This window comes from Eptesicus fuscus, chromosome 17 (assembly GCF_027574615.1).
Source record: "Eptesicus fuscus isolate TK198812 chromosome 17, DD_ASM_mEF_20220401, whole genome shotgun sequence".
NCBI lineage: Eukaryota > Metazoa > Chordata > Mammalia > Chiroptera > Vespertilionidae > Eptesicus > Eptesicus fuscus.
The window spans coordinates 22,151,639-22,175,668 of NC_072489.1; the positions used below are offsets into that span (position 1 = coordinate 22,151,639).

General features: G+C 38.2%; 1 protein-coding gene across 1 annotated transcript in view; it reads left to right on the forward strand.

The window, feature by feature from the left end:
• Positions 1–24,030, forward strand: part of CTNNA3 (catenin alpha 3) — a 1,343,669-nt gene that overhangs the window by 996,629 nt on the left and 323,010 nt on the right. The window lies entirely within an intron of this gene.

The following is a 24,030-nucleotide window of genomic DNA, read 5'->3' on the forward strand; positions in this document are numbered from 1 at the left end:
AAGTCCCAGTCATCAATATTAGCTGTACTGGTCCTGATATTTGAATCTACGCAGTTTCCAGTCATTCATACACATGGATAGAAGCCTCAGCCTGTGTTGGTTGCTTTGGAATAGATTGCTCTACTATCTCATAGGCGCTTGCATCCTGTGGTTTGAAAATTATTTCTGAGAAGTAAATATATTTACTGGGGAAGAGAACAGGCCGTAACCACTTATGAACGTTTATTAATGCCAGAGCTGTTAGGAGATATATTGAGGCCAGATGTGATATGCTTATAATCGTTTTCCTACCCTCTTTTGGCTGCCTCATTGGTACCCCCGGGTTTTTGTTTACATTACTCAAACAGAGCAAGCTTGTCCTAGGTTTCCAGAGAAATGCTCTCTATCTTCACTTTTTTCTTTCACATAATCTTCTTTGATTAGTTAAGAAAAATGAAATCAGGATTTTGTTTGGGTTGTAGCATTCATTTTTTTTTTTAATCACTCAGCAAAATGGCATTCTTAGCTTTAGCACTACTGTTAACATTTATCCAAGAAGCTTACAGAAGCATTTGAAGTAATATAAGTTTAGAAACAATGGATATAATTGGAATGAAGGCAATTAACTATTTTTGTAAGTCATCATGGCAGAAATTTCTCCTGTGAAAACTCCTTCTGATTGGTAAAGTCCCCATGTAGAATTTTTCTTATTAACCACCTCTTAACTCTAGGGCCGTGGTCGGCAAACTGCGGCTCACGAGCCACATGCAGCTCTTTAGCCCCTTGAGTGTGGCTCTTCCACAAAATATCACGGCCTGGGCAAGTCTATTTTGAAGAAGTGGTGTTAGAAGAAGTTTAAGTTTAAAAAAATTGGCTCTCAAAAGAAATTTCAATCGTTGTACTGTTGATATTTGGCTCTGTTGACTAATGGGTTTGCCGACCACTGCTCTAGGGTAATGTTGCACCCATGATTCCTATAACATTTGAGATCTCATACTTAAACTAGAGGCCTGGTGCACAAATTCTTGCATGGGTGGGGTCCCTGGCAGGGGATCGGGGCCATTGGGGCCGAGGGAGGTTGGCCAGGGGGAGGGGCCATGGGAGGTTGGCCAGCGGGGGGGAGGGGGGGGATGCAGGAGGTTGGCTGGCAGTGGTAGGTTGGCTGTGGGAGCGCACTGACCATCAGGGGGCAGCTCCTGCATTGAGCATCTGACCCTGGTGTTCAGTGCATGTCATAGTGACCAGTCGATTGGTCATTCGGTCGTTTGGTTGCTTAGGCTTTTATATATATGGATCATCGGTCCTACGTAGAGAATTGTTCTTTATGACATGCAAAGGGCATATTACATTTGAAAACTATGTACATTGTGTAGTAAAAGGGATGGGAGGGATGAGGATGGGTAATTTTGTAGGAGCTGGGGGCTGGGAGAAAGATGTATCTTGAAATGAATGAACTAGGACAGTGGTTGGCAAACTGCAGCTCGCGAGCCACATGTGGCTCTTTGGCCCTTTGAGTGTGGCTCTTTCACAAAATATCACGTGCGGGCACGCACGTACAGTGCGATTGAAACTTTGTGGCCCATGCACAGAAGTCGGTTTTCGGCCTGGGCGAGTCTATTTTGAAGAAGTGGTTCTAACGCCGAGCCACACTCAAGGGGCCAAAGAGCCGCATGTGGCTCTCGAGCTGCGGTTTGCCGACTACTGAACTAGGAGAAACATATCAAGAGTTGAATAACCTTCTCTGGGACTAGTTCTGAAGAGGTATACCACACGGTAAGCTTAGCAAGGTTTGTAGAGAACTGATTAGTGTTAGTCTTTTCCTTGCATGTTGATGCAGAAAATTATTCATGACTCTTGGCACATCATTTTCTGATTATCTTTTAAAATATTTATAAAATAATAAAACACTAAAGATATGCTAAGGCAAGATGAAGGATGTGCATCTGAAACACTTCAGGTTATATATCTATACCAACTCCACACAAGGCACTGGTGTTGCAAATACAGCACATGGTAGTTGCTTTAGCAATGAGATGATTGTGTAATGGAAGTTCAGCATCGCTTCTGTAAACTACATTTAACTAATTCTTTCTGTGGGTCAAAATCAAGTATAGAATTACCTGATTTTTCCCCTTCTGAGAGTGAAATTATAAGTTTAAAAAAAAAAAAAAGAATGGTTGTATCAGGGGTTCTTTTTTCAGCCAAGTGAAAGTTTCTTGCAGGGAGTTGAGTCAGTAAGGTCTACCAGGATTTTACCTATATCTTGCCTCTGTCTCAGTTTGTAATCTTATTAGTAACATTTTGTGAACACACTCCTGTAGTCCCAATGTCTGTAGGAGGTACCAAGTGTATAGTTGTATTCTCCATAGGATTGAGTCTGTATCTGCCACATGCAAAAAAGTGGGAACAAAATCCTAAAGTGTCCAGAATGTGAACTGTGCTGTGAGAATGCTTTCTTCAAAATCAATTCTTATGATCTGAAATCAGAAAATTATTTATACATTTAATTACAAGCTTGTTGATATCGCTATGATTTATAATGACCTTACAAAATAACTAAACAATATGGCCACATTATCACTCAATCAGAAGGGAGAGAAATATTGTTCCCTCTGATTACTTGCATGTAACTTCAATTAAAATTCCCCTGGTAAATTTTGTCCTGTTCCAGAAGCATCATAAATATAGAAAAATCCTGGGTTAATCTGTGTAAGTCACACCTCATTATTAATATAGAAATGTAGTTTTATGACTTTCCAATTTTTGTCATTTTAGTTTTCAGATAATTTTTGGCTTATCTCTGAAGAAAACTTCTCTTTTTTGTTTTATATGTCTGAATCCAACTTTTCTCCAAACACCTTTCCTTGAAATTTATCAAAAACACACCTCACTAAAGGGAATTCTGAGCAATAAAGTAGATGAAAATGCTAATTAGATCAGTTTGATCTTAAACAAAGCCGCAGTATGTGAGTGTTTTTCTCTCCCATAGAGATATTGTCTAGGAAACATGCTTCCAACTATTCTATTCTCCACAATGAAGTAACAGAAGATGTTCATCTTTGTTCACATCTGCTTAACACTGGGGCTTATTATTTATAAATAGGCATTAAATTAAGTAATTAAAATGTCATGTTTTATGTTTTGAAGCCTTAACAGTTCACATTTTAGCAACTGAATGGTCTATATGTGTGGACTATTTTTCTTTTTCTTTTTCTCTTATCCAATTTTCAGGTCTTAATGTTTTGTCTTACCCCTGCTTCCTGAAAATAACTTAATAAGGAGCTGTTGTGAACTGGTTTTACTACTGAGACCTCCTTATCTTTGCAAAATTTGACAGGAAGTACTGTCATCAATGGTGAAAACGGAGCCTTACATATCTAAACCACCAGGAATATTTTTGGAATATTGCACCTTAGATTTTAATCAGACTTTGTGGCTCATTAGCACGTTTTCAAAATGTGATAATCTTCTTAGGAAGCAGAGTTGCCCTGTTACATTTCGGGAATTTTTATTGTTCATAAATCATAGCAGTTGGCTTAAGTGAAATGTAGGCAACATCTGGAATGCTGCATTTCATTCAGACAGAAGCATAATATTGTAACCTCCACGTGAAATTCTCTATTCCACCTAATTCTTTGCTGATACTAAGCTCTTCCACCTGTTAGGAATTCCTGATAGGAGAGAGAGAATATATTGGCTTTTTTGTTAAATAACAAACCTTGACTGCAGCGTGAAGGATTAGATGCTGCATTTTTTCCCCTACCCCAGAAGCTGTATTCTTTTTTTTTTTTAATGTATCTTTATTGATTTCAGAGAGGAAGGGAGAGGGAAAGAGAGATAGATACATCAATGATGAGAGAGGATCATTGATTGGCTGCCTCCTGCACCTCCCCTATTGGGGATCAAGCCCACAGCGCAGGCATGTGCCCTTGATTGGAATCGAGCCCGGCACGCTTCAGTCTATAGGCCAATGCTCTATCCACTGAGCCAAACCAGGTAGGGCTAGAAGCTATATTCTTAACATCAATTTCAGGTTTTGTCTCATTAGGTTGGGGAAAAACCTAGACCAGTGATGGGCAACCTTTTGAGCTTGGTGTGTCAAACTTCGCCAAAAAACTGAGCATAACCCGGGTAGTGTGTCACTTTGAGGAAAAAACATTATTTCATGATATTTATAGTTTAAATAACATAAATGCATAATTGTTATATATAATTGTATTTAATAAACCAAAAACTAAATATTTAGTGCTGACACGCGTGTCAGAGGTTCGCCATCTCTGGCCTAGACCAATAGTGGACTCACATAATATTTTTTTTGTGAGTGATTTATAGACTCTATCAAATTCAGAAATTAGTAGGCATAAAAGCATCTGTTGCAAACCTCCAAACCCCACCTGGTTTCAATGTCAGCCAGGCTTGTGGACCAAAACAGAACACGCACATAAAGAAACCTGACCAAGACTTCCTTGTTGCATCCACCATTGGCAGCTGGTAGTAGTGGCAAATAAAAGGTCATTCATCAAGTGCTCATTTAGGCCCATCTGGAAAGTATATACCCAGAATCCTCTTTCTATCAGGTAGAGAAGAGTCATATAGTTGTATTTTTTTAATTTTTAAAGGCAAATGAGACTGTTGAAAAAAATTTAGAGCCAACACATATTTCTTAAAATTTGTTGTAAAATTTTTCTGCAACCAGTTTAAAAAACAGATAATAGAACTTTAAGATGAATATCATTTTAAAATCATTTTAAAAACTGTAATAGTCAATAATTCCAATCAATTCTCTTTCACTTATTATTTTTGTCATACAAACATTCTGAATTATATAGCCTGGGGAAAGCATACTACTTTCTTTATGTTGCATCTCTGTTCTGTAACCTTAAATGACTATAGGATAAGCCACACAGGCTTTACGGTAATTCTGGCAGTCTTTGCTTTCTACAGTCCAGCAGAGGTTGACATGAGTGGTTCACATACTCTATATTATTCATTATGACTCAAATAATGTTTATCTAGTTTTGTCCAGCATAATTCCATGTTTTGTCATAAGAATTAAATTTACACACACACACATGTAAAAATCCAGAGCAGTGGCATATTGTAACCAATGGGAAGGTCTGAAGACACTAAGGCAGAGTTCACCCTGGAACTGGCTGGAGCTTAGTGATGTCTTCCTTTTTGTTGAGCCTGGGCCATAGCTTTCCTCCACTCCCTCTCAGTAGATGCCCAGTTTGCTTCGCTCATTTAAGTTACCTGCCTGGACTTGGAAGGCATTTCAATTCACCTAAACATGCATTTCTAACTTTTTCCCTGGAGTGAGCCAAAGGCACCTTCTACTCCATCCAAATTGATGCTTTCACAGTCTCATGGACATGCCAAGATCATTTCTAAATTGTCTGTGCTTTACCTATCATTTTGAATATCCTTACCCCTTATTTCTCACATCAAATCTTAACCATCTTTTCGGAAACAACCTATATTCCATGTCCTCTATAACCCCTTCTTTACTCCCACTGGCAGTACTGGATTCTTTCTAGTCTCATGTACCACATAGATTTTTAAAGGACTTGCCAGTGAGTTACATCATTCCAGGCAATTGCAGTTGAACTCTTTAGATATATTTATATGGAAAAGACCTTTCTTTCAAACCATAATATAACCTGTAGGAGAAAAGGAAATGTATTATTTCTCTTCCCACATCTCCCAGAGCCTACCATAGTGTCTTGCACATGCTAGATTAAAACAAAACAAAACAACTCTTGAATCAAGCCCAAGTGCCTAGCCTCATTCTATTCCAGTAGTGAAGTGTCTTTTCTTCTCCACTGCCCCACTAAGATTATAATTACTCTCCAGTACTCTCTCAAATGCCACCGCCTTTGTAAAGGAGCTTCTGATTCCCTTTCAGTTAGAATTAATTGCTCCTTTACCTGTGTCACCATAGATGAGCTTGTCCCGTAGTGAATGCCTCATTCACTTTGCCTTTTATCATACTCAGCCATTTACATACAACTTTCCTCCATTAGACTGTAGTGTCCTTAAAGGCACACACCACATATTATTTTTACATTTATCAGTAGCATTTTATACATGGTAGAGGTGTCCAGGTCCTTCCCCCAACTTAAAATTTACTACAAGGTTATACTGTGACACATTCTAATACAGTTAAGCAAGAGAACAAGTTATCATCCCAGTTCAGGAAAAAAAAAACAAAAAGCAGCTCTCTTTGTCAAAGACTGGGGCAGAGAGAAGATCGGGGGAGTCATTCATTGCTGTCCAGAGTTAGATGGTAGCCACTTCCAGAAAACTTGGGGTCAGATTCTTAAAACATTCTTTAGCAAGCTTTTGAACAAGAGGTCATGACTTCTGTGTCTTTAGTTACTTACAAGAACCATCCTTGAACTTCAGCTGGTGACAGATCCCACTGAACCTAATATCACTAATGCTTCTGGCAAATCCCTGCCAGGACAGCAACCATGCCTTCTAATATGGACCTTCATTGGCAGACTTCCCTGACCTGGTAGTAGGCTGAGACAGGCCTCTGTATTATGTGCATTCTTACTTTTGGGGGCAGGTCTAATCTGACACCCTTTAACACAGTCAGAAAGTGTTATCAAGACACTTTTGTCTACAGATTACTAGGCTAACCTGGATAGCCAAGTGACTTCATGTTGGTGATGAGGCAAACAAAAGTTAAATGACAACTCAGCCTCTTGAAACAAGAATATGACCCCTTGGCCTCAGAAGTGCTTCTGTTGCCACAGCAATTTGGGACCTTGAACTAACATTGTGAGCTGAAGAAAGCAGCTGTTAGAACTTGAGTGGAAAACCCAATTTCTCTTTGTAATACCACAGACTACTACCTTCTAAAAATCATAGTGTTTGCATTGCCATTGGAAAACATAAGTGGCTATTCAAGGCTAGAGGGGTCAGAGGTTCTGAGGTCTTAAGCAGTTTTACGTCCTTCCCAGCCATCCTGAATGCTATGGCTGGCATCAATGTTTCAACAGCCTCAATGACCCTCTAAAACACATCCGTATTCCACAGCACAGTTATTCGGAACCTCTGAGCTATGCTGTTATCAACTGAGTAATCCAACAAGTAAGTCTTTTAATAATAGCATTACTGTAAAATATTTTTAATTTAAATTCTTTATTGTTTAAAGTACTACGTATGTCTCCTTTTCCCCCCATTGATCTCTCCCCAGCTGCTCTCACCACCCAGCACATACCCTCACCACCCTACTGTCTATGTCCATTGGTTATGCTTATATGCATGCATACAAGCCCTTTGGTTGATCTCTTATCCTCCCCCTTCGCACCCTCCCCTGCCTTCCCTCTGAGGTCTGACAGTCTGTTCGATGCTTCTATATCTCTGGCTCTATTTTTGTTCTTCAGTTTATGTTGTTCATTATATTCCATTAATGAGTGAGATCATGTGATATTATCTTTCTCCAACTGGCTTATTTCGCTTAGCATGATGTTCTCTAGGTCCCTCCATGCTGTTGTGAATGGTAAGACTTCTTTCTTTTTTTTTTACAGCAGTGTAGTATTCCATTGTGTAAATGTACCACAGCTTTTTAATCCACTCATTTGCTAATAGGCACTTAGGCTGTTTCCAAATCTTAGCTCTTGTAAATTGTGCTGCTACTCTATCTTGAAAGTCAGATTTATTAAACTAATGAAATAACCCCCTCCAGTTGTTACAAGTATCTATTTCATGTATTAATAGCCCTCAGTTGTAAAGACCATTAATTTTACTTTTTTAGAGATCTTTGTAGATGGCCTAGAAAGTCTGCTTATATATTTATTGATGTGAGCTGGTAAAACTTTTATATACTAGTACTCATCTGTAAAACTAAATTTGAAGTTCAGGTCCCTCAGTCTAGAAAATAAACTGGGGTGGTGCCTCTCTCAGATTTTTCTCTCTTCTGCCTTTGGAGAGAGCATAAAGCATGTGAGGGTGAGTGTATAGATCAGATTTCATTTCCTCTGGTGTTAACTGGTACAGACAGCAGAGACTAATTGACAACCGTTTTAGACATTTCATCTCCAGACTCTCCTTCCTATCTCTCTTCCCTGTCAATGTTGATGGGATTTCTCAAATGCAGTCCTGGTGGGGAGGAAGGTGATCCGATGGATATGATGACCATGACAAGTTTCTAAGATAAGAATAGGTGTAATAAGTGAAGAAATAAGCATTTCTCAGGTGAATAGTACCTATAGCTGTTGCCCCAATAAAGCAATGGTGAATTACACTATCAGACTTTGTGGATATGAAAGCAAATGCTGAAAGAACATATCATCATAAAGAGAACAAATTAGTAGGCCAACATTTTATTTATTTATTTATTATTTATTTATTTATTTATTTTTATTGATTTCAGAAAGAAAGAGAGAGGGAGAGAGAGATAGAAACATCAATGATGAGAGAGAATCATTAATCGGCCACCTCCTGCACACCCCACACTGGGGATCAAGCCCACAACCCAGGCATGTGCCCCGACTGAGAATCGAACCATGACCTCCTGGCTCATAGATCGATGTTCAACCACTGAGCCCTGCCAGCTGGGAAATAGGCCAAAATTTTCAAATGAAGGTATTATCTACAAGCTTTATGAATACATGCAAAAATTTTCTTGAATAAAGTCAATAAGTTCTTTATCACAATTGGATGCATTAAAGATTACTTAACATCTTGAAGAAAACTATAAACTTGGAAAATTTATAAATGTAGATATCACAAGATATTAAATAAAGGAAGATCGTTTAATGGAAGGAGTGAAGAATATTTTAAATGATGGCCATACTTGGGAGAACAATGCTGCGGACAGAGCAAGTGGAATAAAGGAATAGTCATAAACAGTGATCTGGTGTCCAGTTTAACCAGTTCAGTGAGAATAAAGCTAATTCAAGAAAGCCAGAGAGCCCTGGCCGGGTGGCTTGCTGGTTAGAGCATCATTCTGTACACCAAAAGGCTGCAGATTCTATTGCCAGTCAGGGCATCTTGGGTTGTAGGTTCGATCCCCAGTTAGGGCACATATGGCAAGCAACATCTATCTCTCACATAGATGTTTCTCTCTCTCTCTCTCTCTCTCTCTCTCTCTCTCTCTCTCTCTCTCTCTCTCTGTCTCTCTTCCTCTCTCTAAAAAGAACATAGCCTTGGGTGAGGATTTAAAAAAGAAAAGAAAAACCTGACATTTTAAGCAATTGGAAAGTCTTTCCCACCATGTGCCCATACTTATTTCTGTTGACATATATTTTCATTTCACATATTACATTTTCTAGCTCATGCTAATTTACAATTTATTCTTTCATCAATAACAAAAGAAAGTATTACTGTTTAACAATACCGCACATCAGGCTAAGAACCTGGGAATAATTTTCTTCTGAAATGTATTAGTAACCCAGTAGTATCTTAGAAAATGTCATATATTCTGGTGATCATCCACCATTTAATTTTACTGTCTGCCAAAATCTGTAGCAGTTAAAGTTAAGTGAACAATTTATATTATAAAATTTCTCTGCTGATATAGGGATTTTTTAAAAGGTGTCATTTATTATAAACACTGTTGGCAGTATTTCTTTAAGATTCCAGATATTCTAAAGTGTATGTTAATTGTAGGGGATAGTTATTTAAGAAAGGTTATGCACATTCCTTTACCACTTGTCTCAAAATCCTACTGTAACTAAAAAAGGAATTAGAACATTGATTGGTAAAAAACAAAATTATTTTTGAGGGAAGAAGCAGTAAGTTAAAATGCTGTACTCCACTTACCATCTCTTCTACTTATTCTGCCTTCTACCAACTACTGTATTAGAATAGTTGTTGTTTCTTCATTATTAGTATCCATTAATGTGATCATTCTATGTTCACAATTACAATAAAATAATTTTGAGTCCAGGGACTTACATGATTTTTCCCCCTTTTTTATTTATTTAAAAAATTAGTAAGAAGGCAGATGGAGATATACCTACCCCATTGTAGTTTAACATCCCTTTAAAATAACAATAAAAGGACACAAAGGGGGATAATAATACCCATAATGGCAAATGTATAGGTGTCGGTTCATCAAAAAATAATAAAAGATAATCCAGAAATGGCCACTTAAAATACAGATGAAAGAGAAGGGCAAGCGCCTCAACCTAGAATAGGTATAAGCAGAGGCCACCGAGGAAGTGAGGGTTCCACCCCGCCTGATGTTAACTTATCAGCAGGCAACACTGGATTCTAGAAATCTACGAAGCAATAGCTTCACATTCAGTGACTATGGAATACCTTAATCATCCAAAATGTGTGGCAAAATGAAAATCTTTGTGTGTGCATAATAACTCACAACATTATAGCTGCACAAGCTCTTTTAGAGAAATGACTTGACAATATACTCAACGCAAGAAAGAAAAACAACAGAAATAATAAGGCATGGAAAACTGAAATTGTAAATCTAACTCAAGAATGTAATGAATGAAATGACAAGATGACAGACAGATCATGGTGGGTAGAGAAAATGATTGATCCAAATTAGAGCCAAAAGTCTAATTTGGATCAAGAAAAAATAATTCCTAAAAGGAGCCTGGATATGTTCAGACAAATAGAATCATTCAATTAGTCACATAATAAAGAGAGTGATTCCCTGTCCTCTCTAAAGATACTAGTATACATGTCCCATCCAGCAGGCTTAGACTATCATGAATGTAACTATGTAATCTTAAATCTTTAAAAAAGTCTGGTCATATTCTTATCACCTTATGCTTAACTATATTTGTTTATCATCTGTTTGTCATGTCTTCTGTCACTGTTAAGAAACCAGATTTTGCCCTAGCCGGTTTGGCTCAGTGGATAGAGTGCTGGCCTGTGGACTCAAGGGTGCTGGGTTCAATTCTGGTCAAGGGCACATGCCAGGGCTGCCTGCTCGATCCCCAGTAGGGGGCATGCAGGAGGCAGCCAATCAATGATTCTCTCTCATCATTGATGTTTCTATCTTTCCCACTCCCTTCCTCTCTGAAATCAATAAAAATATATTTTTTTAAAAAGAAACCAGATTTCATGTCATAGGGTAAACATTATTTATTATGCCTATTATGAATACATAGCTGTATAGTTTATGTATGTATAAATTACATATACACACAGATACATATGTTTATATCCAAAAATAATAATTATATATTTTGACCATACCATTAGAATAGTTATATATGTATAAGAACACATGCTATATTATATGTAAAATCATCAATTTAATTTTTTGTGTGTTTAGTTGTTATTGGATAAAATAGAATTATCTTACAGCATGGCTGGGGCACATCTATGCTTATCTCCATGGGTGTATGAAGGCTAGTAATTTATAATATATTGTCTAAAGTTTGAAATACCCCTAGGACCAGCTTGTCTACATTGTTTAAGGATATGTAGACTGATGGCTTATACCTGTTTAACTAGTTATCATACCTTGACTTTGGCTATATGACCAGTGGGGCATAAAAGGCCCCCGGAATGTTTGGCCTGAACTCTCCTAAACCACAGTTTCTTGTGTATACCTTAATGGCTCATAACCCAGAGATCGAGTGCATCCTGTGTGAGGAAGAGAAGACTGTGGGTGACCCAGCACATCTCCCTGGCCCTCCTGTTGTCTTGCTCCATTCTTTGTCCTGCTTTGCTTCATTTGTTATCTTCAATAAGCTTTATGTGAGTACATTCTATAGAATTTTGCTGACCTTTTTAATTGTCCAACCTTGTGTAATTATTGTGGATAACAAGACAATCACACATGCACATACTAACGCACACCCACTGGCACGTCTACCTTAACCATATAGAATAAGGCAAGTGGTTACATAGATTTTGTTTTTAAGTGCCCCCCCCCTTTATTTTTTCTTGTAGGTCCTCAGTAAGCTTTCAAAATGGACATTATGCCCCTAGAATTGCTGGTTCAGGTTTGTTTGTTTGTTTGTTTGTTTTTCCTCAGAGATTTCTCCAAGCTCTGTAACCTTAGTGACTAAACCTTCATTCTATTTGCAATAACTTACACAATACATTTCAGTAATGAGTGGGCAAACCTTTCTTATCAGTACTGACTCAGCCTTTTATGGCCTGTTTCCTCCCATAGTGTAATCTGTTCACTAAATTATCATTTCATTACCCAGCCTTCTTACAAACCCAGAACTATAACTAAGCTTATCCTCTCTATATTAGTTATTTATCGCTATATAACCAATTACTCTGAAATTTGGCAAATTAAGACAACACACAATGATTGTCTCATGGTTTCAGAGAGTGAGAAATCTGGGAGCAGTTTAGCTGGGTGGCTCCGGCTCAGGGTCTCGCACGAGGGTGTAGTCAAGCTGTGGCCAGGGATGCGCTCAGCCAAGTCCCAACCAGGATCTGCTTCCAAGCTCATTCATATGGTTATTGGCAGGAGGCTCCAGTTTCTTGCCACATGGGCCTCTCCATATGCTGCCTGAGTTTTCTCACAATAAGGCACCTGCTTTCCTCAAAGTGAGCAATCCCAACAAAGGAGAGGGTGAGAGAGAGCCTAGGATGGAAGACAATATTTTTGTATAACATAACTTCTGAAGTGGTATGCCATCATTTTTTGCTATATTCAGTTTGTTATAAGGGAGTTTCTAATTTCTATAGGTCACTAAGTTACTTAAAAACAGGGTATAAGTATCAGGAGGTAAGGTCATTGGGCCATTTTATAGACTATGTACCATAATTTCTAAATGTCTTACGTTCTGGATATGCTCAGTCTGTTTCCATGTCCCCAAATAGAATATATATTTCAGAGAGGAAGGGAAAGGGGAAGAGAGAAAGAGAGAGAGAGGGGAGAGAGAGAGAGAGAGAGAGAGAGAGAGAGAGAGAGAGAGAGAGAGAGATCAATGATGACAGAGAATCATTGATTGACTGCCTCCTGCACACCCCTAACTTGGGATCGAGACCACAACCTGGGCATATGCCCTGACCAGGAATGGAACAATGACCTCCTGGTTCATAAACTGATGCTCAACTGCTGAGCCACACCTGCTGGGCAATAAATTTTATTTTTCAATTACAGTTTGTGTTCAGTATTATTTTGCATTAGTTTCAGGTGTACAATACAGTTCATGACAGTGAGTAGACAATCCCATTCTTTACAAAGTCCCTCCCCCCCCCCCCCGTGCCAGTATTCCCAGTACCCACTGGGCACCATACATAGTTATTACAATATTATTGACCATATTTCCTATGCTGTACTTTACATCCTGTGACTATTTTTAACTACTAATTTGTACTTCTCAATCCCTTTACCTTTTCACCCAATCTTCGAACCTCCCTCCCCATCACAACCATCAGTCTGTTCTCTGTATCTATGAGTCTGTTTCAGTTTTGTTTGTTCATTTTGTTCTTTAGATTCCACATGTAAGTGAAAGCATATGGTATTTGTCTTTCTCTGTCCGACATTTCACTTAGCATAATACCCTTGAGGTCCATATGAAACACGGAAATTAAACTGAAACGCATGGTTTTCCTCTGAGTAGGATGCAAAGGTGGCTTCCTTCGCTGGTCCTTGTCCAGGTGGATTCGAAGAATGAAGCCACGGACTAAAGGTGGTAGAGGAAAAGGTGGAAATTTATTGGGAAATAAGCACAGACTCCCACATGGGGAGGGGGAGAAACCCACTAAGTCCCTCTTTCCTAAGGTTTTTGAAGGTCAGTTCTTTGCTTCCTGATATCCCATCTGATTGGTCACTGTAGCAGCTTCAGAGCTCAAACCCACGTGGAGCCCCCCTATTTTTCTCCCCCTCCTGTGGTAGAATTCTCTACTCCCTGTGAAACTCTGTTTTTCTCCTTCTCCCTTTTGTTTTTCTACTCCCTGTGGCTGTTCCCTTATCTTCTGTGAATGGGTGTCTTCCTCTCCCTTTGGGCTGTGGTGCCTTTAGTTCTTTGTGAATGTATGCCTTTTGGCAGCTCCCAGACCCCCCAGCTTTGCAGTCCTCCCCTATTTCTAACACTCCCTAAACCTGCCTGTTTTACCCCTAAAAACTCCTTTCACATACATGCAGCCACAAATGGTAAGATATCATTCTTTTTTTGTGGTCAAGTAATATTTCATTGTATATATGTACCACAGCCTTTTTATCCAGTCATCTATTGATGGGCAGGTACTTGGCTTGCTTCCATATCTTGGCTATTGTAAATAATGCTGCAATGAATGTAGAGGTGCATATATTTTTTGAATTAATGTTTTGATTTTATTCATATATATGCTCAGAAGTGGAATTGCTGGGACATAAGGCAGTTCCAATTTTAATTTTTCAAGGAACCTCCATATTGTTTTCCATAGTGGCGGCACCAATATGCATCCCTACCAACAGTGTATGAGGGTACCCTTTTCTTCACATCCTCACCAACATTTGTTGTTTGTTGATTTATTGATGATATCCATTCTTACAGGTGTGGTTTTAATTAGCATTTCTCTGGTGATTAGTGACATTGAGCATTTTTTCATTTTAAACTATATATTTCTGTGTGCTTATATCTCTCAACATCTCCCTGCTTTCTGGTCTAATATCTAAATTAGAAATATAGAAAGGCCCTGGCTGTGTGGCTCTGTGGTTGATCATTGACCTATGAAGCAGAAGATCATGGTTTGATTCCCAGTTAGGACATATGCCCAGGTTGCAGGTTCGATCCCCAGTGTGGGGTGTGCAGGAGGCAGCCGATCAATGATTCTCTCTCATCATTGATGTTTCTCTCTCTCTCTTTCCCTCTCCCTTCCTCTCTGAAATCAATAACAATATATTTTTAAAAATATAGAAAGGGATCTAGCACACAATAGACATTGAATAAATATATAATAAATAGATGAATAAATAATATATTGCACAGCTCATTTGGGGCCTCATTAAATATAACTGATTGACAGAACTGAACAATATGAAAAAAAGAATCCTCTCCATGACTAATACATGCTAGTTGGTTTTATAGTCTTAGAGACATTTGGGGACAAGTTCAAAATGTTATTTTAGATATCACTTTATGAGCCATACTTGGGTGGAAAAGTATTGAATAGCGAATTTTAAAATCCAGAGTTCATTAATTAGTTTTACTATAGTACAATTATGAAAGTCTCTTAATCTATATGGGCCCCATTTCCTAAACTGTTAAAAAAAAGGGGTGAACTAGATCTACAGTGTTCCTAAGCATATCATTTAACTTACCTTTTATAAATCTAAGTGTGATTTGTCTATAATCTAGACTAATAGTTTTACTATATCTGATTGCAAATTTTCAATATCCTAAATACATTTTAATCCTGATAAACTTTTATTTCCAAAATTGCTTTCACTCCCAGAGGTTTATTTTTTATCTTTATTGCTGAAAGTATTACAGATGTTCCCTTTTTTAAAATCCCCAGTGGCCCCCTCCCCTCATCTACTCCTCTCAACCCCCAGGCCTTCATCACACTATTGTCTGTGTTTGTGGGTAATGCATATCTGCATGCAAGTTCGTTAATCTCTATGCACCTTCCCACCCCTTCCTTCCTTCTGAGATTTGTCAGTCTGTTCCATGCTTCTATGTCTCTGGATCTATTTTGTTCATCAATTTATTTTGTTCATTAGATTATACATATGCATGAGATCATGTAATACTTGTCATTCTCTGATTGGCTTATTTCGCTTAGCATCATACTCTCCAGGTCCCTCCATGTTGTCTCAAAGAGTAAAAAATCCTTTTTTACTGTCACATAGTATTCCATGGTGTAAATGTATCACAGCTTTTTTTATCCACTCATCTACTGATGAGCACTTTGGTTGTTTCTAGAACTTAACTATTGTAAATTGCACTGCTATGAATGTAGAGGTGCATATATTCTTTCTGATTGGTGTTTTGTGTTTCTTAGGAAATATTCCTAGAAGTGGGATTACTAGGTCAAAAGGCAGTGCCATATTTAATTTTTTGAGGGAACTCCATACTGTTCTCATAGTGGCTGCACCAGTCTGCATTCCCACCAAGAGTGCACTGGGGTTTCCTTTTCTTTACATCCTGGCCCATACTTGTCATCTGTTGATTTGTTGATGGTAGCCATTCTGACAGATGTGAGGGGATATTTCTTTGTTGTTTTAATTTGCATCTCTCTGATGATTAGTGACTTTGAGTATTTTTTCATATGTCTCTTGGCCAACTGAATGTCCACTTTGGAGAAGTGTTGTCTATTTAGGTACTTTGCCCATTTTTAAATTAAATTGTTTATTTTTTCAATTTTGTTTTTTACTCTATAATTTTATCAGTTTGTATCTTTTTCCACATTAAATTTATTTTGAAGAGAAAAGCATTTTTAAAATTCTAATTATAAGCAGCCTGCGATATAGCAAAAGATTTTTGTTTAATCTTTAGTGAGTCAGCTTAATTCTAGTTTTGAGACCTATTGCTATTACATATGCTGAAGGAATACAGTGAAAATGACAAACTGCATTTTATACCAAAATAAAAACAGTGAAAGTCTAAATCATCTGATCCATTGCAGTGAAGGAATTCACTTAAAGACTTTTTTCTACTTTTCAGAAATAGTAACTCTTAGAGAATTAAAAAGGAATCAAGAATACTTAATTAATGTGCAGTCATTTTAATGGCAGTTTAATAAGTTTAGATATGGAAGATAAATTTCAGAGCATCTCTATATAAAACTCAGTTTTTCAACAATAAAAGTCACACAACACTCAAAGCAAAGATATTTGGAGGGACTCTAATGCGTACAAATTATCAGATTAGCTTTCAGTAACTTTGTGTGTCTCTGTGATCCTTCATGGCGATACTGATTGGAGCAAACCCGTGATTTCTAACATTTTGTGAAAGATGCTTCTTATCACACTTATCACACACATTTCTTCTGATCTATCAAAGGCTATAAGCTCGGACTAAAAAATGTACAACTGCTGCAATGCTAGGATGCCATTTAAAACTCTATTAAGGGAAGAAACTGATGAGAAGAAGATTGTGACGTTAAATGACCAAAAAAAAAATAAGGACCCTCATCTCAAGAAGAATGGTTAGTTTATAAAATGTACTTCAGAGACAGCCTCAGGAGCTTTCCTCTGGCCTAGGAAAGTGCATAGCAGTCCAAAAAAACTCAAGGTGGTCTGATTGTGGATTAATTACATATTTTAAAATCATACTTTCTGATACTTTTGTTATTTGGACATCATATTCAGATACTCCACTGGATATTATTTACTTATGAGCAACATCCATTTCCCACAGAAAACGGGGAAGACTGCAGTTCAAAATGCTGTTCCCCCTGCAACAAAGACACAAGTGCTGAGCCATGGAAGAACCTTTGCTCCTAGCTTTGCCTCTACACGGTCAGGAGCAGGAAACCTCGGTTTTCAATGGTACAGATATTGAAGAACTTAAAGCTATGTGATAAAAGGCTTGAAAAATTGACCGAGAGTTGTATGTTGTGTTTTTTTTTTTTTTATAAAAGAAATATTTTTACATATAGGTATAGGGTTTTGAAAGTCTTCAAAAATGTTGAACCTACAGGAAGATGATAATGCCAATTAATGGCAGTAGAATGACAGCACAATGGCATGTCATGAGATCACAGTTAGGGAATCACTTTAACAAACCTGTACTGAGCCACATTGATGCACAAGTACTATACTACCAAGTACCGAATGAAGAAAAAATAAATAAGATAAAACTTCTCATCTCTAGAAGCATAAATGAGTTGGGGGAGGTAATAAATTGGAAATTATAGTGCAACATGAAAGAGAGGTGAGTACAATACCTTGTTCTTGATGCTGCTGTCTGGGGATGATTAGATCCAGAAATCAAGATACCCAAATAATGGAAAGTTGATAAAACTATGCTAGAAATAAACCTTTGAGCAGCCAAACATTCTTTAGTTATTATGTAGTTCTAGGAGACCTTTATTCCCTGATATTCACAGATAAAGGGGCCTAATTTGGATATCACCAGCTTCTTCTTATGCATCATTATGGAATGTGAGGTTAATCAATTCATAATTTCTATCATTAACCAATCCCGTTCCACTTATCCCATCTTCAGTCATAAAAAAAAAAATAGACTTCAATCTCTGAAAATAAATGAAACTCTCTTTTGTTTCTTCTTTAAAACCTCTTATTCATCAACATTTATCTACAAAGAGACTATAAACCTGTCCCAGGTTTTTGGTATATAAGTACCTGAAGGTAATATTATCTCTTCTGCTGTTTTAGGGCCAGAATATAATGAAGAATTAAGCTTTGTTTAGATGTGTTTTTTTTCAGTGAAAACTAATTTGATATTTACTTACTATGAGTATGAGTACAGCATTAAGCTAAATGCTGAAAAGTAGAGCATGATTCAAGTCTTCCAGGTGTTGAACTATGGTTGTAGAAATATTAAACAGCAAGATTATTTTGTGATACAAGTCAAGAATATATTAAGGGAAAAAATGAACAATACAAAAAGGAAATAGGTTAGAGAATACTTAAAGAAGTATAAATTTTGTATGTCATAGAAGACCACATAGAGAAGGTAGGGACAAAAATATCAGCCTGAACATTATTTAAATTAAAAAGATAAGTACATTCTTGCTAGAAAAAAATGTCAAAATAATTGTATTACATTACAGTATAATTAGAGAAAATTAAAATTATACGGAACATAATTTAATCATCATTTGATTGAGAAGTTTCTTCAAGTTCTTATAATGTTTCAAGATTATTCTTAGAGTATTGTGCCCTTAGGGAAAAGTGAATAGAAAAATGAGTAGATTTCCATGATATTATAGAGAATTTATGCTGCAAAATAAGTTATAGGATAGGTGGTAGCACCAGTCCCACTTAAAGGGGTAACTGAACCTCTCCCTACTTCTCCCACTGATGACAACTCCAACTTGGGAGGTAAAGCAAATCTTGGAGGAACTGTGAAAAGTAAATAATAGCAAACTGAAGAAAAAATGAGAACTTGAAGAATTTCCTCATAAAATAATAATGTTCCTATATTCCCCTCCCATCCCCCCTTTTTTTTTCTTCCATATTTCCTAGCTTAGATCTTGGACAATCTGAATCTTGGAAATCAGCACCAGGCAAATGTGTGTGTGTGTGTGTGTGTGTGTGTGTGTGTGTGTGTGTGTGATGGGGGCAGGGCAATGGATGTAATAGTGAACTCTCTCAGTCCTGTGTGAGGCAGCTTCACCCCTGAGGTAATGACAGCAGTGCCCCTGAAAATGGGACAAGAGTAAAGAGAAAACACAAATTACTAATATCTGAATAAAAGGGGATACCACTACAGAACCACAGGCATTAAAAGGATTGCAATAAAATACTACACACAACTGCAAATAAATTTGATGAGCTAGATGAAACAGACCAATTCATCAAAAGATACAAACATTTAAATGTCATTGTCTTATCTAATAAAGAGGGAATATGCTAATTGACCATCACACCCTCACAAAGATGGCAGTGCCCACAGCCAATAAGGAGGGAATATGCTAATTGACTACCATGCCCTCAAAGATGGTGGCACTCACAGCCACAAGATGGCAGTGCCCAGTCCCCTCAGCCCCACCGGGACAGCAGGTGCGGCATGGCCTGGCCCACCCCCAGGCGGGTCCGGCTGCTCTGTGTGCCTGCTTCCAGAGTCCCCCAGTCCCCTCAGCCCCCCAGCCGCCCAGGGCTGGCCCAAGGCACAGGCAAGCCTCGGATGTTGGCTGCCCAGCTGCCCAGGGCCAGCCTGAGGCACAAGCAAGCCTCTGATGGCGGCTGCCCAGCCACCCAGGGCTGCCCAATGCTCAGGTAACCAGGGCCAGCTGAAGCTTGTGCTGCCAGCTGTGGCAGCAGCAGAGGTGTGATGGGAGCATTGCCTTCCCCTGATCACCAGGTCACCTCCCACCCCTGAGGGCTCCCAGACTGTGGGAGGGGGAAGGCCGGGCTGAGGGACCCCCCCTTCCAGTGCATGAATTTGCATGCCCCCGGCCTCTAGTACAATAATAAGTATTGAAAAGGATGTGAACAATTGAGAATCTTCATACACCACTGGTGGGAATGTAAAATGGTAAAACTCTTCTGGAAAATAGCCTGGAAGCTTTACAATGGTTAAGCATATGATTCACCATACGATCCAGCAATTCCATTCCTAAGAATGTATACCCAAGAGAAATGAAAGCATATATACACACAGAAACTTGTACATGAATGCTCATAGAAGCATTATTTATAATAGTTCTGTGGACACAACCCAAATGTTCATCAGTTGATGAAGTAAAATGTTGAATGCCATGGAATATAATTCAGCAGTAAAGAAAATGAAATACTGCTATCTGTTACAACATGGATGAATCTTAAAAACATGCTAAGTGAAAGAAACTAGTCACATGCTGTATATTGTATGATCGTATTAGTATTAAATGTTATTTCATATTAGATGATATACAATTATATAGACACAAAGTAGATTAGTGGTTGCCTAGGGAGAATGGGGGATTTGGGAGGGATGAATAAGAGGTGCAGGATTTCTTTTTTGGGTTAATATAAGTATTTTAAAATTGATTGCAGTGATGGATCCATACCTCTGAGACTATACCAAAACCCTCAGTGAAAGACACTCTTAAGAGAATAAAATTATAAAACATTGACTAGGGAAGAATTTTTGCATATCATATAGCCTACCAAAAATAGTTCTATCTAGAATATATAAGGAAGTCTCAAAACTCAAAAATGGGAAAAGATATTCTATTCCCCTCTTTCTGTGTGTAATGCTGGCAGTTTGTCCTCCAGGGCTAGAGGGCAATAGCATTCATGAAGGGTTTACAGTGCATCAAAGGGCTTAGGTGATGTACATTCACCATCACATTTGATCAGATAACAGCCCTATGAGCATGATATTGTTTTCATTTTAAAGATAAAAAATCTAAGACATGGGTTTAATAATTTTCCCAGTGTGACTCAGTAATATGGTGGATTCATGAAATACTGGCTTCCTACCACAAGCTACCAAAACTGATTAAAAAACACAATGTTCAGAGGGCACCCTTCTAATGAGAGTTTCTTACATGCTGGATATTAAATAATGGACTTACAATTACTTGTTATACTTCGTACAAATTTGCTTTAGCATGGATTTCAGGTCTGTTTGATGATAAACTCCACATTAGAATTAAATCTGTTCAGGGCATGTTCATAACTGGCCTGACTGATTGATTATTGATTGTTCATCAAAAAGAATATTAGCTATGCCAAAACCAGTTTGGCTCAGTGGATAGAGCGTCAGCCTGCAGACTGAAAGGTCCCAGGTTCGATTCCAGTCAAGGGCATGTACCTTGGTTGCGGGCACATCCCTAGTAGGGGGTGTGCAAGAGGCAGCTGATCGACGATTCTCTCTCATCGATGTTTCTAACTCTCTATCCCTCTCTCTTCCTCTCTGTAAAAAATCAATAAAATGTATTTTTAAAAAAAAGAATATTAGCTGTAAATGTCTGAGGCTCACCTTCTGGTAATTCCATATTGGGAATGATTTTTGGAGATTTGTCGATCCTTTGAATTACAGCACACAAGGACTGACAATGTTGGGAATACGTTTCCTGTTTTCAGTGCTTTTCATTCAACAAATGTTTACTGAGCACCTACTATGTTTCTAGCCCTATGCTGGGTGCTGAGATGCCATTTAGAACAAAGTACATATCCTTAAAGACGTCACAGTCACATTAGAGAAGAGAGATAATCAACTTGCAATTTTTCTACAGACTGATGGGTATCTAAGTCTCAATGGGATAATATCCAGAATGGCTTCCCAGAGCACCAGAAATATGAAGCTAAATTCCAAGAGTCACAAACTGTGACCAGGTGAGGAGTATGGGACAGGAGGGATTTTTCAATGATCTACTTACTCTGAAATACAGGCTTCCAAATCAATTACCTATGAATATATTATTGTAATTTTTAAAATTCAGACGATCTAGCCTCAAAATCAAGTTCAAAGAATTATTGTAATTCAGATTTTCAAATGCCTTTGGACATATTTTTGATATCTCAAGGTGGTTTAGAACAGTGTTCTATGACACAGAAGCAAGCGGAACTTGGTATCTTTTGAGTGCTGTTTCAGAAGCCAGCACCAGTTTCTTTTAAGGTACTAACTGCCAAGGTAATTTCTTTGTGATGTTTATAACTTTTTACGAATGTCATAGACACTCCCATATGGATGACTAGATTATTATTTTTCCTCATTATTCACATTTTTAGGGCTTTTTTCTTTTTACTCTTTTTTTCCCCTTTTCTCAAATGAATAGCAAACCAAAACAGAAAGCTTCCTGAAATATTCCTTTAAAGCCAATTTTCATCTCCAGAGACTTACTTTCAAGGATCCTTTTCCCCTTACAAAGCTATCTCAGGGCTGACTCATCTCCAGTTCCTCCTCCCTGACTCCTTTCTTTTTTCTGTTTCAACCCCCAAAATCCAGAAGGAAACAAAGTGAAACAAATAGGCTATCTGACTTTTGCTTGGATGCTCCCCGAGCAGGATGAGTGGGCAGACTGTGACCCGCTGTCTGTCCTAATTTATGTGAATAACTTCACTTCCATGTGGTGGTGGTTGTTTTTTCTGGTTGGCAAGAAAACGCATCACTCTAGTTCATTTCCCTGCAGTTCTCCCTCAGGCAAAAGCTGCAACTTGACTCTCTTGGTATTAAAAAGACAAAAACAAGACAACAATATTTTATTTCTGTGCATACCCACAGATGTCTGCTTCACAGTGAGCTGTGCAATCAACTGGCTAAAGACTTGCAAGTACAGTATTTAAAAATACATATATTTACACTATGAATTTGCCATTGTACCTGTTTTTGTTTTATCATAGAAATGAGTCTGATACTATAGAAATGACAGTAAGAAAGTGCCAAATACTACATATCATAAGCCTTAAAACAGATTTTTTTCCCAAACATTAAAAATACATTTTTTGAGGAATTTTTAATGATATTAGGAAATCTTCACAGTGCATTATTGAGGGGTATAAAGCAGAATTAAAAAATAGAGGAGCATATACAATAATTTTTAAGGCTACAACTGGGCATTTTTATTTTTATTTATTTTTATTTTTAAAAAATCTTTATTGTTGAAAGTATTACACATGTCCTCTTTTTTCTTCCATTGACCCCTTATTGCCCACCTTCCCACCCCACCCAACCCCAGGCCTCCATCACCCTATTGTCTGTGTCCATGGGTTATGCATATATGCATACAAGTTCTTTGGTTAATCTCTTCCCACCCCCACCCACCCCGTCCTTCCCTCTGAGATTGCATAGTCTGTTCCATGCTTCTGTGTCTCTGGATCTATTTTGCTCATCAGTTTATTTTGTTCATTAGATTCCACATATGAGTGAGATCATGTGATGATTGTCTTTCTCTGACTGGCTAATTTTCCTTAACATAATACTCTCCAGGTCCCTCCCTGCTGTCTCAAAGGGTAAGATACCCTTCCTTTCTACTGCTGCATACTATTCCATACTACTGGTTATTTTTATTTTTTTTTTTAATATATTTTTATTGATTTCAGAGAGGGAGGGAGAGGGAGAGAGAGATAGAAACATCAATGATGAGAATCATTGACCAGCTGCCTCCTACACGTCCCCCACTGGGGATTGATCCCACAACCTGGACATGTGCCCTTGACCGGAATCAAACCTGGGGTCCTTTAGTCCAGGGGTCCTCAAACTCCGGCCCGCGGGCCACATGCGGCCCACCGAGGACATTTATCCGGCCCGCCGGGTGTTTTTGCCGCCGCTGCCTGTCCTGCTTAGCAGCCGACTTAGCAGTGTGCATAGGAATTTGTTCATAGTTTTTTTTTTAAACAATAGTCCGGCCCTCCAACGGTCTGAGGGACAGTGAACTGGCCCCCTGTTTAAAAGTTTGAGGACCCCTGCTTTAGTCCATAGGCCAATGCTCTATCCACTGAGCCAAACAGGCGAGGGCCTACTGGTTATTTTTAAATCAATATTTATTTATGATGAAATATACATAGAAAGATTGTATAATGATGATAAAATAAGCACACATTTACCCATAGCT